This window comes from Anabrus simplex, chromosome 1 (assembly GCF_040414725.1).
Source record: "Anabrus simplex isolate iqAnaSimp1 chromosome 1, ASM4041472v1, whole genome shotgun sequence".
In the NCBI taxonomy this organism is placed as follows: domain Eukaryota; kingdom Metazoa; phylum Arthropoda; class Insecta; order Orthoptera; family Tettigoniidae; genus Anabrus; species Anabrus simplex.
Genome location: NC_090265.1, coordinates 1,770,940,556 through 1,770,955,169, shown reverse-complemented (window position 1 = coordinate 1,770,955,169; position 14,614 = coordinate 1,770,940,556). Strand labels below are relative to the sequence as shown.

At 37.4% G+C, this 14,614-nt stretch overlaps 1 protein-coding gene across 1 annotated transcript in view; it reads left to right on the top strand.

Moving 5' to 3' along the window:
* LOC136858795 (inhibitor of Bruton tyrosine kinase) overlaps positions 1-14,614 on the top strand; it is a 191,820-nt gene that overhangs the window by 73,310 nt on the left and 103,896 nt on the right. The gene's annotated exons all lie outside the window — the stretch shown is intronic.

Below are 14,614 nucleotides of genomic sequence, written 5' to 3'. Positions count from 1 at the left end.
CCTAAAACTCTCTTCACCGGGCGAGTTGGCCGTCCGCGTAGAGGCGCGCGGCTGTGAGCTTGCATCCGGGAGATAGTAGGTTCGAATCCCACTATCGGCAGCCCTGAAGATGGTTTTCCGTGGTTTCCCATTTTCATACCAGGCAAATGCTGGGGCTGTACCTTAATTAAGGCCATGGCCGCTTCCTTCCAACTCCTAGGCCTTTCCTATCCCATCGTTGCCATAAGACCTATCTGTGTCGGTGCGACGTAAAGCCCCTAGCAAAAAAAAAAACTCTCTTCCTCATCCGTTTGGTGTGTCCAAACCTTCCCAACATGTTCTTCTCTATCATTCAACTTCTCCACTTTAATTGTTTTCCAAATGTCCTCATTTTTAATTCTATCCTTTGATTTCTGAACCATGCTCCATAGAAACTTTAGAGGATGGTTGCCTAGTTGTACTTCCTCTTAAAACAATAATCACCACCACCACACAGAAACTTTATTTCAGCTGCCTGGATATGGCTTTCATCTCTTTTTTGTTGTAGGCAAAGTCTGTGCCCCGTATATTGTTATAGGGATGAAATAAGTCTTTAATATCTTTTTTCCACAGCAGTCTCTGACATTGTGGTAAAAGCAGTTCCCATTCATCCTAGCATTTGCCATTAGTTCACTTCATAAGTGATTACTACTTCTAGATCATTGCCTCCAATATATATGCCATCTCTTTCTTCCCTCTGTCCTCTGATCATTACCATTGTTTTATTCTTCTCTGTAGTGATCTTTATTCCCCATTGTTCAACCTTTCCACTGTATTGTCCATCTGTTCCAGTACCTCACATTCATACATTCATACTTTCCTAGATCAGAATATCAGCAAACAGCATTACATTCATTTACATTCCTTCATAATTTTTTCCATTACCAAGTAAGTTTTTAATTTTGTATATTTATGTAGCAGGTTCCTCTGTGGGTTTGACAATTAGACATTGGCCTTTACCTCTCTTTATCATGGATTCCTGCCTTTTCATGTGTTTTTTGTTGTTAATGTCCTATACTGTTGTCCTCGAACACTGTGATAAGCTGCTCTAGTGCTCCAGTTTATGTGCTGATAAGGCTATCATTTCATTTTTACGAGGCATTGTTGATCTGTTGTATCATAAATGACCATAGCATAAAGGAACCTTGTATTCACTTATTAACACTTTCACTATCAGCTGCTTCGACAGCTTGCCACTGCTCCTTCCCAGCCATTTAAAAAAAAAACCAAACGGAAGCATCGTAATAAGTTTGCTATTGCCCTCCTTCAAGTTACACCTTCTGTCTGTAACCACTGTACTATAGTGGGATAAAGCACAGTCAGTGTCAGCATTGTTTGTTGGGGTCCAAAAAAAAAAAAGATTAAGCAAATGCTGAGAACTCTGACTGCACTGCAGTTAATGCATGCATATCACATCTTGCTCGCATCTTCCTTCAGATGATTTTGAATTGCATCTCTGAGAGAACGGTAACCAGACCAGATTTCCTTTTGTGAAAGAATTGATGCACCAAACAGTTTTTCAAGCTCAGCTGCTTTCCCATCATTCAAGATGATATTTTTAGGATACAGAGCTTGAGAAATTGTGACAAAATTATTGCGGTTAGTGTCTTTGACTTTCAAAGCCTGTAGCTTACACTTTGAAGAATGAGCTGCTTTAATGAAAATGTCTTTGCATGCAGCTTTCTCTAAAGGAGTGAGCTTGACCAAGACATTGTTAGTTGCTGCAGAAAATTCCCATCACAAATTGCAGAAGAAGTTACCCACAGCAAATGGGAGGTTGGATACTGAAATCCCGTCAGGACACGTGAAGGAAATAGCTTTGCCTCCTGTGAATCCTCACACTGAGACTTCAAAAAGTGTAAATACTTGCATTTATGCTTTCTTGTATTAAAGAAAGTACCAACGGTTCATGATCAGCAAAAGACCCTCCAACGAGCTTGACATTATACATACTTCTTGAGAACTTGACAATAATGTTATCAACGCATGTCTTATTGCGTGTGGGTGTTTCGTTTTTACAGGTTAAATTTAACGATCTTAAAAGGTTAAATATTCTTGAAGACTGTTCATCTGATTTTGCCATTTCTCTATTAAAATCACCACAGACAACTACTTTAGTATCAAATTTTAACCATTTTCTCATAACTATTTCAAAATTCTCAAGAAATACTTTCACACCGGGCGAGTTGGCCGTGCGTGTAGAGGCGCGCGGCTGTGAGCTTGCATCCGGGAGTTAGTAGGTTCGAATCCCACTATCGGCAGCCCTGAAAATGGTTTTCCGTGGTTTCCCATTTTCACACCAGGCAAATGCTGGGGCTGTACCTTAATTAAGGCCACGGCCGCTTCCTTCCAACTCCTAGGCCTTTCCTATCCCATCGTCGCCATAAGACCTATCTGTGTCGGTGCGACGTAAAGCCCTTAGCAAAAAAAAAAAAAAAAAAATACTTTCACATTGCCCTTTGGAGATCTGTACAAACTTACAATTATTAGATTCAGATGTATTATTTTAACACAACTAAACTCTCCATCTAATTCTGCACAGTATTGTCCTAAGTCAACCTTAACAAATTTCAAACAGTCCCTGACTAAAATTCCAGCACCCCCATTCTTCTTATTACTTCTACACATATCTGCCATAATATACCCACTGGGCAACAAGAATTCAACTTGATCTTCTACGAGCCAATGTTCTGACATGCATACCACATCAATTTTTTCAGCTTTACAGAAATGTTCTAGTTCTAACACTTTATTTCTGACACATTGAATATTAACCTGCAGAATAGTCAGTAAACTATAGTCAGTTTCTGTTTCCTGGACACAATCAGTACCCTGGATGTCATTTTCCACAATAGGCCTACTAGTAAATATTTTTGTTTCTACAGGTTCATTGATTTTAGTGATCTGATAAGAACCTAACCTAGTCTGTCTACCTTGCACATTAGCACTATTCCCCATACAGTCTTAAAAGAACCTAACCTATATAGACTACCATGAGTATTAATACCATTCCTCGACTCTAGCATGACAGACCGACCTATATCAGTCACTTTATCTAGTTTTTTAGAGGAATGGGACCAGTTACACATTCTACATCTTGAATTGAATTAGCAAACTCTATTATACATATCTTTTTCCCAACCTATTTAGGTGCAGACCATGCCAGGTATAAAATCTTCTTCCCAAATTACTTACATCTATCTACATACTTTACATTCTTGAAATGCCTACATATTTTCAAAAGTTCTTCATTAACCTTGTTTACCTCCTTGTTAACACAAGACCATGCCAGAAGATCATGTCCGTGAGGAACAGAAAATACCACAACATTGGTGTGATGTAACTCCTGTAGTCTTGATCTGAGGGAAGAGATCATTTCTTTTGCATTACTTCTTCCCACGTCATTAGTCCCTGCTAGATAAACTGCAATCCCCATAGCTCCTAAGTGTTCACAGTATTTTCGACTTTCAGAGGTAATGTCATTAAAATTTGCACCAGGCTTAATTGCAGCAGAAACATCATGCTTACTGTTTCTAATTAGTTCTGTAGCAATATTCCTCCCCTGACTATCGGCAGACAGTCTTATCTTCACAGATTTCTACGAGGTTTTGCAACTTGCTTTTACAAGATTCTTGTTACCTTCACTTCGACCTTCCAAAAAAATTTCTTCAGAGCTCTCATATACAGCTTCACGAGTACCACTTGCAAAGGGTTCAGACCTATTCTTTAAAACAAGAAAGTGACAATCCTCCTTTATCTGCTTTCTGAAACCCGCGTATTTTACCGGCACCGATTCCCATTGTCTACAGTTTTTAGGTCTAAATGTTTCACTTAGCACAGGTTCATAAATCGAATTAACTCGAGCTCCAATCCACCGTTCAAATACTTACTCTCCATCACATTAATCTTATCTTTAAGTACGTCATTTTCAGCTTTAAGGACCTCAATGTCATTTCGCAGAATATTTATAATTTTCAATGCATTTTCATACTCGCTATCTTTAGATTTCAAGCTGCCATCATCTATAACATCATTCGCAACGCACTGTTCACAAAAACAGTCTTCATTTGCATTCATTTTTTCCTCCCTGGGTCTGTTTCCGCACTTAAAATGCCACCAACGATTGCACAAATTACACAGGATGCCGTTTTTAACTATTTTACGGCATTTACCGCACTTAACATCAAGTTTTACACTTACTTTTTCGGGAGTAGACATAATGATGTTCACATTACCGGACTCCTGTGGAAGTTACCTACTTGCCATAAGGGTGTACTCAATCTCATGATTATATCATCAGGTTGCCTGATGGGCTTACTTAACATCATAACTATATTACACAGCTGCCTGAAGGACTTAACTAGCATCTTAACTATATTACACTATTGCCAAAAGGGCTTAACTAAATCTTCTCTATATAATTAAACAAACAGCTATCTGCGAAATCATTACTACCCTTAAAACATGCCAATTGTCCACTTAGCTCATTGCTGATGACCTCTCCGCTTCCGCCTTCGGGACATGGCTACTCCTTTTTAGCCCATAATGATGAAGCTGTCGTCCTGGGTTGATCCTCTTGGTCCAGTCTCCATGGATGGCTCCATCGTGCGGTCGTCTTCTTGAGGTTAAGGTCTCGTGCTTATCAGCTCGCGAAACTCAGTACAGGTCTTCACTGCAATTAAATGCGTAATTATTGGATAGTACGGCACTACCGGCACTTCTACTCAGTTTCACAGGCAAAAATCAGTTACTGGCGATCTGCAAAGCTAAACATCATTGTTCTCCGTCAACTGCTTAACCGTGCACGAATGTGTGTGTAGGCTAACTTTAATTGTGTTCTGAAATCAACAGCCTGATCCGTCGAACAAAATTGTCATTACCTGTTGCTCAACTGATTCACACTCGTAAGTCTAGCGGGAATAACACAAATTGCTTTAGTTTATACCTTCACCTATTCAGCACATTATTATCTATTTACACGGTTGCCCGTACCGCTTCTGTGATGAAGTCTATGCGTTTGGCATTGTCTCCGGTCGGATAATTAGACGCTCGTGACCGCACTGTAAAGCGCCTGAATGCAATAATTCGATTGAACAGTTACTGAAAAGTTTATAGATCACTTATCTGCTGAATAAATATTAGCGGAACTGCACTAAGGTAATCACAGTCTTTGTCCTAAGCAAAGTTTATGGCTCAATTATTAAAATAGACGGATGTACTCTCGACCCACACAGGAGTTAAATCTTGCTACAGAATGGGGTACCTCCCTCCAAATCACTCACACACTTCAGATTGGTATGCAGATACTTGACAGTTTCCCATGGTGTGCGCACTAATGCAGAATTATCGAATTTGTTATTAATGGCATGAGACGCATCATAATGTTCCTAAAATTCTGAGGATCATTGTTATATTTTTATCTCCTCTAAGAGCCTTCAGGGAGAGTGGATATCATTTGATTCTTGCAAAGTGACAAGGCTGTTTCTTGCCGCTTTAAGTTTTGTTAAGGTGGCATGGTGCTTCCCCAAACAAGATCCACATATCCCTATCCTACTCTGACACATCTGTCTCACACATACAGTGCCACGCCCGTCCTAGCGGACCGCCTTCAGGCTCCTGCGTCCACTCTGGCTTCGCGCCAGTTATCATTGCATCCTATTGCGGAGCTTAATGATTGCGTTAAGTATTGCCTTTCTCATCATGAACAGTATGGTTCAATATGTATCATGAAAACATATTTCAAGTGCATATAGAGCCTTCTCACTATGAATTTACATGGGAATAGCCTTACTGAAATGTAAACAGACGCGAGAAAATAAAGTCGAACCTCTGAAATCAATGCTGCGCTCTGCCCTATCTACAGGTGTATCGCATTCGTACTTAATTTCAGTATTAATATTATGCAATAGTTTATGTTGACAAGAGAGTTCGCAAAGGCACATAGCAATAAAACTATACCATACCGAAGCTGTTCGATTGCATTTTATGGCAAACTTTTCAGTTTTCTTTTTCAAACAGTGTCGCGTAACCTGAATTAACAAACTGTATTATATGTATGATGAAAACATATTTCAAGTGCCAGTAAGGATATGATAACCGTCTCAATATAAATTTACGTAGGAGTAGCCTTCCCGAAATTGAACCAGATGCGAGGAAATATAAACTAACCTCTGAAATCAGTGATGCACTCCGCCATATCTTGAGGTGTATCGCGTTCTCACTTAATTTCCGTGTATAGCATTAAAATTAAGCGATTGTTTGCTTAGCCTTTATTTCTAATGAGTTGACAACTGCTATCGACCACGTTATTTACGTATTTATTACGAAAACATGTTCTTTCATTTCTAATTTTCTTTACGGAACAACAGTTCACGGGTAGTACTAATCGTCTCCGACATCGCCTCCAGAAGTCCATATATGTACCATGAAAACATATATCAAGCGCCAGTAGAAAAATGAAAAAACTTCTCGCTATAAATTTAATGGGAATAGCCTTACCAAAATGTAAACAGACACGAGAAAATGTAATCGAATCTCTGAAATCAAAGAAACGCTCTGCCATACCTTGAGGTGTATCACATTTGTACTTAATTTCAGTATTAAAATTATGTGATAATTTATTTGAGCCTTTATTTCTAATGATTTAACCACTGCTATTGACGTGTTCTCTTTCATTTTGATTTTGCTTTACGGAACTGTAGTCGACGAGTATCACAAATCAACTCAGATATCACCTTTGAATGTTGACGAGATAGCTCACTAGTGGACATAGCGAGGAAACGATGCAGAAATTAATCGATCGCATGTAACATAATCACTGGGGTGCATAAATATTTGTAACGGAAAAAATCATGCTCACTTAATCGCTCGTAATAACGGACACGTCAGTGATAGGGCTCTCGTAACTGAAGGATAATACACAGTTTAATATAGGAATTTTGAAGGCACAGACAAAAACTGTCATTGTAGCGGGGTTCTCGTTATATGCCGTACTTGTTATAGTGGACTTCTGCTGTATGTTGTTTTTATAACAGGTTACTGGAACATGTTATATCTGTAGAACTGGAAAGTAATTGTTTAGCTTACCTCTAAAGGACAGTATAGCTTTTCATTAATAATCAATAGAAAAGTTGTATGAAACCAGAAATTCAGAAAGAAGAAAATGCACATCTCATGTCGTGCAGATATGGTTTATTGGTAATAATCGATAAAATGTTATATGACCGTTGCATAAATTGATTATTAATTGATCAATTCAATTAATACTAATTAATAGTAATGGTTGAAAATAGAGTATTTTATGTTTTTCTGTTGATAAGCATGGTTTTTGCTAAAAAAATAACACATTTATAATGAATTATCTACAAGATCATATTTGCTAAGTTTGCATTTTTAGCATTTTCAGTCGGAATTTTCATAATTCGTGACTATTGCAAAATGACAAATTTTCCAGTCGCTACTAACTACTCTCTTATCCTTCCAAGACTGAATGAGAACATACCATCCCTAGTAAAAGTCATTTTCCCATGTTTGAAATCTTTAAGTTCGACCTTCAAATTCTTAGGTAGTCCCCTAGTACTGCATGTTACAGTTTTCAAGTCAAATAGCTGCTGTGACAATTTATGCTACTATAGTAACTATCCATGTAAGCATGGTACCCTTTCCCAATATAAGGAGCTAATTCAATCACTGTGTTCTCTTGGGTCATGCATGGTCCATCATAAACCAATAGCCGGGCTGAGTGGCTCAGACGGTTGAGGCACTGGCTTTCTGACCCCAACTTGGCAGGTTCGATCTTGGCTCAGTCCAGTGGTATTTGAAGGTGCTCAAATACGTCAGCCTCGTGTCAGTAGATTTACTGGCACGTAAAAGAACTGCGGGACTAAATTCCGGTACCTCGGCGTCTCCGAAGACCGTAAAAGTAGTTAGTGGGACGTAAAACAAATAATAATATTATTATTATTATTATTATTATTATTATTATTATTATTATTATTATTATTATTATTATTATTACATAAACCAATAATTTATTTATTTATTTATTTATTTATTTATTATAACAATAATAGCAAGAAGTAAAATAAGAAAACTAATAAGCAGAACACAATTTAAAAATCATTACTACAAATGAAAAACATAATAATATAGACTATACATCAACCATAGAAAATTACTAAGCAATTTAAAAAGAACACAAACAAAAAAACTTACCAGTACCTAGCATTCCAGCAAAAAGGAATTTAATAACGATTTAGTTAAAAATAGCCTTTATTTGCTTATTGAACAACCTGTGTAATAGACAAGAAAAATGTTCCACCGATCAATACATTTACAGTATTGTGAATGAATTATTGCACTAGTACCGGTTTCGACCTATCTTGGCCATCATCAGCTAGCACACAAATTTACAGTCATAGAACAAAATTACAAAGATGTTACGTAAGAGCATCCGGATGTCTGATAAAAAATGGAAGTAAAATATATTGCAGTATGTTGCGTTAAAATATCTCTGATTAAAAGTGGTGATGATTAGAATAAACTAAAACCTATTGATTGAGCATGGACATGAGTACATAAACACATTAAAATATATATGCCACATCATAAGACACTAAAAAATATAGCACATTAAGCACATTAAAACATGGTATATTTTAAAAACGTCTATTAAAATTTGAGTTCATGTTGCGTTGCATTCATTCTTCAATCCTCTTGTAGTTCTTGAGGATCTTCTTGAGAATCGTGCAGGAGTTGAAGACGAGTAGATTCATTGAAGCTACTTGCCAGCTCCCGGTGATCAGCGCGACACATTCAACATCAGGCACTGTGGTTTCAAACGCCAAAGTAAAATGGAAAATAGCTTGAAGATCCAGTAATTGAATAAGTAATTGTGCTCCTATAGAATACTTAGAACAGTTGACATGAAATAACAATTGTGAAGAGAAAAAAATATAGTAAAAAGCGCAATACCGGAAACAAATGAAAACGTATATGCACAGTGCGCAATTTTTTAAAACATAAAAAATTCAGGTCTTGATTGAAGTAGTCGAAATCGGCGGAAGGCAGGAGTCGAGTATGAACCGAAATGAAGGTGGAATTGATATATTTTTTTTAAAAATAAAAGATAGAATAAATTAATAGAGGAAGAGGAATAGTGGAATAAGATAAGAATAAAAGAAATTGAAATTAAATGGTGTTGAGGAAGGATAAGATAAGATAGGGAGATAAATGAAGGAGGGGTAGTTTAGGGTGGGTTATTGGAGGTAGAAAATGTGGGTAGGAACTTTGTAAGGCATGGAAAATAGAATTGGGGTTTTGAAATTTAGAATTTTTGAGAAGAAGAATTAGGAAGTCGAAAAGGATATTGGGTTTTTCAGAAATGTCGTTTAAATTGAAATTAGGGTTGAAGTATTGATCAAGGTGAATAAAGCAATTTTCAGTAATGTTTAAGAGGGGGGCCTTTGTTTATGATTTTAAGTATTTTCATGTCTTTTCCAATATTGGTGAAACTATGGTTGGAGTCTTGTATGTGTTGTCCTATGGCGGAGAATCTATTGTATTTAATGGCGTTGATATGTTCGGAGTATCTGATATTGAAGTAGCGGCGAGTTTGTCCGATGTAGGAGGAGTTGCAGTTGTTACATTTGAATCTGTACACTCCAGATTTAGAAAAAGCATTAGATTTATTTAGTGCCTTCCGCCGATTTCGACTACTTCAATCAAGACCTGAATTTTTTATGTTTTTAAAAAATTGCGCACTGTGCATATACATTTTCATTTGTTTCCGGTATTGCGCCTTTTACTATATTTTTTTCTCAGGAGCACAATTACTTATTCAATTACTGGATCTTCAAGCTATTTTCCCTTTTACTGTGGCGTTTGAAACCACAGTGCCTGATGTTGAATGTGTCGCGCTGATCACCGGGAGCTGGCAAGTAGCTTCAATGGATCTACTCGTCTTCAACTCCTGCACGATTATGGATCTTCGTATGTGTTCGATTGTGATGTGACTTTGTGCCTGACAGTGTTAAAAAACTGGCTCATTTAACTGTTCTCCACTATTCGTAAATATTGTGGGACTTTGCCTAGCGCTGCGCGTACCATGCTTCCGCTCAGAGAATTGCGCACTGTTTTCTTTTGAGTGACTTGCATTTTACTTCTTCTGAGTTTTACAGTGTCTACCCCCGTTCATTTTTTATATTGCTTCTTCTACTGGTCCGGAGTATACTTGATCTTTTATTTTTCCTTTTCCTATGCATTGTTTTTCATGTTTTAATCGGCTAATGATGACCTGGACTGGGGTCGAAACCGGTACCATTTCTACTTATTATTAAATGGGAATGTAATTCACTACATTTCTTATTCTTTTGTATTAAATAGGTTGAATCTCTTTATCAATTATTTAAATTTTAACTGTAATATTCTTCAATACGGAACAATGAAATTTTTAACTTTAAGAGCAACCATTATGTCGGCATAGCCCTTGATAATATATGGTAGAATACCATCAGGTCCACTGGATTTCTTTTTTAACTTTTTATTAATAACTGTTCTTACTTCATCTATCAGTATGTGAGTGATGTTCAGTTTGACCCTGGGAAAAACAAAAACTTCATTCAAAGAAAGATGTTCCACATTATAAGTAAAATCAGTGTTCACATACACCAATGAGAAATACTCGGCAAACCCGTCTGCCATATTTCCAGGTGTATAACAATTTTCATTCACAGACGTGCCAACTCTCCGGATTTAAACGGGAGACTCCCTATTTTTCGTCCTTCCTCCCTCTTTCCTGATCGCAGAGACTTATCTCCCAATTTTGAGAAAGATTTAGTATTCCTGTATTTTTTGAAAATCCCAGGTTTTCCCTCCTTCTTTAAGTAGCTGGAGAGAATTGTTGTTCAGTGGGCTCTGGCAAGACAGATGACAGAATCTCTAACATAATGCTTTTCATTTTATCATTTCCACATAGCTATTGTTTAGCACATTTACAAGGACAAAAACTCATTTCATATCAAAGCTTCCAGAAAAGGAATTGTGGAAAAAATTAAACCTTAAAATCCGTTCAATAAGGCCAATGTTTTGAGCATAAATCTAGTTCAGAAATTTATGAAGAGGTCTAAGGCAGTTACAATAAAGAGTTGTGTGATACGTGTAGTATTTCAGTATTAATAAGATAAATTACATAATTGAGTAGTATAATGTGTAAATATTCTTCAAAGTTACGTCATCAATGCTGTGTCGTAACATGTCGGGAAATGCTGCAAAATTCTCCTGATTTTTGACTTGTGAAAGTTGGCACGTCTGCATTCAATAGAAATGAGTTGTCACATGAACGTGATTCCTGCTTACTTTTATCATATGTCTAGAACTGACTAATATTATTCTTAACTCCATTTTCTAAATTATGATTATAAACAGCATAAGCCAGGTGTAATTTCATTTTCATTTCCAACTGAATCTGTCTAAATCTCGCATCGTAATATTTCAAAAATCTCCTTTTCATAGCACATTTCTTCTTTACTTTTATGGACTGAATAATATCACGCATGAACCAAACTGGATATTTGGATTTTCGAATGACTTTCTGCTTTGGAACACAGTTTTCGAAACATTTGTACAGCAATTTTTAAAAGAAATCAACAGCAAGATCAATATTTTTGAAGGAATACAATAAACTCCAGTCTAAGTCTCGTATGTTACAATACAGCCACAAAAATTCAGCCTTTTGAAAGTTGTAATATTCGCGATTAATTATCGGAGGTAATGGGACATTTTTAATGGGCGGTAAAACTAAATACAGTGCAGGGTGATGTAAGTCTTCAGGTTCTAATGTGAATTCGTCATGCTTCAGTTCAACTTGAATATTACCTAATACTAAATCTAATGTCCTAAAATTACAATTTTGAATATTGTTGCGCGATGTTAATCCGAGATATGAGATGAACGGAAATAGACGACGACTGGTCAGTGATCCTTCATTAAAGTTATAACTAGCATTAACAGCTTCAGGTATGTTGAAATCGCAGACAATAAGGCAGTCAGATGTTACAAGACCATCTATGTTTGCAACATAATTGAAGTATCCGTCATATACATAAGTTTAGAAGAGGGAGTAATGTACACAGCATTTATAAATAACTTGTGAGTATGACCCTGAATGTAAAGAGTTATTAACTCACACCGTTCATTGTTATATTTAGAACACAGTTTGGATTTGTACCCCCTTTTTGACAGCTACTAAAACTCCACCTCCTCTAGCCTTCCCAGATAACAATACATAGCGATCATCGCAGAACTCGCTATCCATGATATCTTGACCCAAAAGACTCTGTCAGTATAATTACATCATAATCACTACATATAAGATTTTTAAGAAATACAGCCGTTTTTTTTCTTAGGCCACGAACATTTTGATATTAAATGGTTCATTCATTCTCAGGCATCATAAAATATTAGTAGAAGATTATAAATATTAGAAAAAGGAAGCAAATATTTACACACAAATAATTAAATAATTTCAAAGAAAAAATCAATAAATGTATATGCAAATGCATGGAGATCAGAGCTTACTCAGGTCTTCATTATTACTAATAACATGTATAGGACTTCCATCTACCTTCCTAATCGTGATCTTTCCACTTCTACCAACCCAGAGGTATTTACAGTCTTTTTCACGTTGTAACTGCTTTGCCTTTGCAAATAAAACTCTTCTAGCTGGGGCAAGTGATTGATTGATATAGATTGGGTTAGGAGTTATTGACATGCCGAGCTGAGTTGTGGACAAGGTTCGCTTGATCTTGTGCCTGTCGAGTAATAAATTGTTCTTTATGGGTCCTTCTAACAAATTTAACTATAATTCCAGAAGTTGGACGATTAGAGATCTTTTTCAATCGATGACAAGCATCAAGCATGTCCTCCTTCAAAGTCTAAAGCCTTGCCTATATTGATGACAGTCTGCACTACATCCTCATTGGGAAACTCGGGAACACCAAGCATTTCGACAGTGTTAGATCTTGAATATCGCTCAGGGTCATCACACCTCATAGCAAGGTTGTTTACCATGTTCGTCAGTGGCCTATTTTCGGTGACCAGATTGTCTATAATAGTTTTTTGCCTGTCTATTATTTCCTGTTGTTTACTAATAAGTTTACTCCTTTCATCCAGTCTCTCATGACAAACATTAATTGAATTGCCTAGTTGTCAGTCGATGTCAATAGTAGACTTGTTTACACTGTCCAGCTTCTCTTGCATAGTTACCAGTAGTTTATAAATATCACCCACAGGTGGCACCACTGTCGCATCACTATGTAAACTCACACGCCTCTTGTCAGAATACTGTTTACACCTCCATACCTGACTCTGTGACAACATATACTCCACATCCGTTTTCTTAAGATTCACACACTTGTTATGAAACCAATTACTAGATTCATTGCACTGAATCTTCGCTGTTACATCTTGTCTCTGCATGGCCTTTGTAGATTCTAGGCAGGCACTCATCGCTACACTTTTTCGATATATCGACTTGATTTTACAAAAGAATATACAAGGACAGTTTGAAAAGATCTCGGAATCACCTCTAGATGTCAGTGCTAGAGCAACGAGGTTTCCGCGCAATAATCACACATCCTTTGTGAGTGAACACGTGGCGCGTCAGTGTTCTAACTGCAGGATTGTGGTAGTGACGACTCTGCTGTTGTTCCCGCGTAGTGATTTGTGACAATGGAAAAAACTGAGATTCGAGCAGTGATTAAATACTTTGTAAAGAAAGGTATGAACATACATACATACATACATACATACATACATACATACATACATACATTATCATTATAGACTGTTATGCCTTTCAGCGTTCAGTCTGCAAGCTGCTGAGAATTTACTAAACGTCGCCACAATCCTCGATTTGCAACTAGTGTTGTGGCCTCATTTTGTTCTATACCTCTTATCTTTAAATCGTTAGAAACAGAGTCTAACCATCGTCATCTTGGTCTCCCTCTACTTCTCTTACCCTCCATAACAGAGTCCATTATTCTCCTAGGTAACCTATCCTCCTCCATTCGCCTCACATGACCCCACCACCGAAGCCGGTTTATGCGTACAGCTTCATCCATCGAGTTCATTCCTAAATTAGCCTTTATCTCCTCATTCCGAGTGCGCTCCTGCCATTGTTCCCACCTGTTTGTACCAGCAATCATTCTTTCTACTTTCATGTCTGTTACTTCTAACTTATGAATAAGATATCCTGAGTCCACCCAGCTTTCGCTCCCATAAAGCAAAGTTGGTCTGAAAACAATAATAATAATAATGTTATTTGTTTTACGTCCCACTAACTACTTTTTAAGGTCTTCGGAGACGCCGAGGTGCCGGAATTTAGTCCCGCAGGAGTTCTTTTACGTGCCAGTAAATCTACCGACACGGGGCTGTCGTATTTGAGCACCTTCAAATACCACCGGACTGAGCCAGGATCGAACCTGCCAAGTTGGGGTTAGAAGGCCAGCGCCTTAACCGTCTGAGCCACTCAGCCCGGCGGTCTGAAAACAGACCGATGTAAAGATAGTTGGGAGCTGACTTCCTTCTTACAGAATAC